Source organism: Arachis duranensis, chromosome 6, assembly GCF_000817695.3.
Source record: "Arachis duranensis cultivar V14167 chromosome 6, aradu.V14167.gnm2.J7QH, whole genome shotgun sequence".
Lineage (NCBI taxonomy): Eukaryota > Viridiplantae > Streptophyta > Magnoliopsida > Fabales > Fabaceae > Arachis > Arachis duranensis.
Window position 1 is genome coordinate 49,577,377 of NC_029777.3, and position 2,991 is coordinate 49,580,367.

A 2,991-nucleotide genomic window follows, 5' to 3' on the forward strand; every position below is an offset into this window, starting at 1 on the left:
CTTGCAAAAATGGAAGGAACACAAGAAACCAAGGAGATAACCAGCGAGCTTCGACGCGCACGCATGGCTCATGCGTGCACGCGAAATAGAGAAAATCACAGTGACGCGTACGGGTGCTTGACGCATACGTGTGGATTGGATTTCGCTCAAACGACGCGAGCGTGTGCCTGGCGTGCACGCGTGGAGAGGAAAATTGCCAAATGTCGCGTACGCGTGACTGACGCATACGCGTGACATGCGCGATCTGCAGAATTAACAGAAATTGCTAGGGGCGATTTCAAGCCATGTTTTGACCCAGTTTTCGGCCCAGAAAACACATATTAGAGGGTATAAAGTGGGGGAATGCATCTATTCATGAGGATACCAACACAACTTCTTATTCACACAATTTTACGTTTTAAATGTAGTTTTCTAGAGAGAGAGGCTCTCTCCTCTCTCTTAGGTTTTAGGATTAGGATTTCTCTTCTGCTTTTAATTCTTCTAGTACTTTAGTTTATTGATTTTCCCTTATTGATTATTTGATGTTGCTACTTGGTTTATGAATTCTCATGTTTAATTTGATTTCTCTATTTAATGCAAGTTGAGGTATTTCATATTTATGATTTTGATTTAGCTCTTTACACTCTTAGCTTTGCTTGAGTAATTGGAGACACTTGAGTTATCAAACTCCTTGTTGATTGAAAATTGGAATTCTTTACTGATTGATTTGAATTCCCCTAACACTAGTCTTTTCTAAGGAATTGACTGGGACCTAAGGAATCAAATTGATTTATCCACTTAACATACCTTCATAGTTAGAGGTTGACCAAGTGGGAGCAAAATCCAATTTTCATCACAATTGATAAGGATAACTAGGATAGGACGTCCAATTCTCATACTTTGCCAAGAGCTTTTCTAGTTATTAGTTTATTCCTTTTGCCATTTACTATTTTTGCTTCTTATATTAAAAACCCCCCAAACATACTTTTCCATAACCAATTATAAGCACACCTCCCTGCAATTCCTTGAGAAGATGACCCGAGGTTTGAATACTTCGGTTATAAATTTTATTGGGTTTTGTTACTTGTGACAACCAAACTTTTGTACGAAAGGATTCTCTGTTGGTTTAGAAACTATACTTACAACGCGATTATATTCTTGTGAATTTCTTTACCGATAGAAATCAGTTCGTCACGCACCTATTAAAGTGTGCGCACACAATTATCAAACGCATAGGGCGGACATAGAGTAACTCGAGCCGCGAAGTCTTGTGGGGACCACGGGAGCCTGCGGAAGATCAGTCCATTGAGGATCGCTTTAAGGTATCCTTCTCAGGATAGAGTCATTTAAAGAAAGAGGGTTAGTACGACATAAAAAAAAAGAGGTGCAACACGAAGACTTCCCAGGAGGTCAACCATCCTAGTACTACTCTCGCCCAAGCACTTTTAATTGCAGAGTTCTAATGGGATCCAGTACATTAGTGCTGGTATGATCACACCTACTAAAGTGTGCGCACACAATTATCATAAGCATAGGGCGGACATAGACTAACTCGAGCCACAAAGCCTTGCGGGGACCGCGGGAGCCTGCGGAAGATCAGGCCATTGAGGATCGCTTTAAGGAATCCTTCTCGGGATAGAATCGTTGAAAGAAAGAGGGTCAGTACGACGTAAAAAAAAAAGAGATGCTACACGAGGTCCCGGGTAAGAGCTCGGGATAGGATATGAACAGTGCCCCTGCTCGAGCTTCGACCTTTTTGTAGGTTGTATTCGAGCATAAGTGACTTCGTCTTTGTTGGATTTTTTCCCTTGAGGTAGCTCGTGTAAGTGACCTTTCGTTGCTTTTTTGAAATTTGAAACATTGCTCTACTTTAAATGCGGAGCTTAGTTTGGCTCAACAGTTTCCTTGATTCCTTCGAGGGCTTTTAAGACCTATTGATTAGGTCTTTATTCCTTCGTCGTTTCATTCCGTTGGCGCTTATAAAAGTTTTGGCGCCTCTTCTTCTTTCTTTTCTTTTTTCTTTTCGTGACGCCTCTTCTTTTCATTTCTTTTCAAGTTTCTCTCCTTACTGCCGTTCAACTGCGCCTTGTGCCCAAGAATTTCTTTCTCTTAGTTTTCTTGGTGTTTTCATTTTCGGAGAGGGATGTTTGTGCCGCCACTGTTTAGCGAACTCTTTCTTTTGGCTCCCCCTTAGATTGATACTTCACCTTTTGTTTTATTTACTTGCTTCTTAATAGTAGCTTCTGGCTGATGATCGGTTGAATTTTTGCCTTACTTTGTCGTTAATGGACACTGGTAGTGTGTTCTTGTTTTGTATGATTCCATTTTTGATAACGACGTAGTTTATTTGGAAATGGACTTTTTTATTTGGCTTGGCTATTTTTGGTAATTTGTTTAGCAGTAATTTTTGTTCCTTTTAGGACTGTTGTGTCGTTTGGGGATAACATGTTTGGTTCTTGGTGGTTTTCATTCTTCTTTCATGGGGGGCTGTGATTGTCTGTATGTTATTTGCACTTGTGTTGCCTCCAAAAGGTGCCGCAATGTTGCGACGTTGATGTTGTGAGGTGGGGGCACCTTTTAGCTAGTTGGGTATTTTTGTTGTGTTTTGTTAGTCTTCGTGGTTTTTACCCGATCTCTTTTGCCCCTGACCGAGCTACCCAGAGTGATGGTTTTTTGTTTCTTTTTGTTGTGCTTGTATGTGTATCCTTTATGTCTTGTAGGGACTTTACAAAGATGTCTTCGAAAGTTTTCCCTGGCCTTGCTGACTAGATAGATTCCGTAGTTTTGTGTTGTGTGACTGATGACTTGCATCATCTACCCTTTTTTCTTGCATAAAAAAGACCAAAAAGGAGCATAATCTCATTTGATCATTGCAATTCATGCAATATTTGATGAATATTATAGTACATTGCTTTGAAATGGGTTATGCTGAATTTCAGGTGAAAAAGACATCAAAAATGGGAACAAAACAATAAACCAAGCTAGGCATGTGAAATTGGCGTGCCAGGAGCT

General features: G+C 40.4%; 1 non-coding gene across 1 annotated transcript; it reads right to left on the minus strand.

The window, feature by feature from the left end:
• Positions 1 to 1,360: 1,360 nt before the first annotated feature.
• On the minus strand, positions 1,361 to 1,479 carry LOC127740440 (5S ribosomal RNA). The gene has a single exon (XR_008001116.1). It is a non-coding gene; the product is annotated as a 5S ribosomal RNA (ribosomal RNA).
• Between the last annotated feature and the right edge of the window lie 1,512 nt (positions 1,480 to 2,991).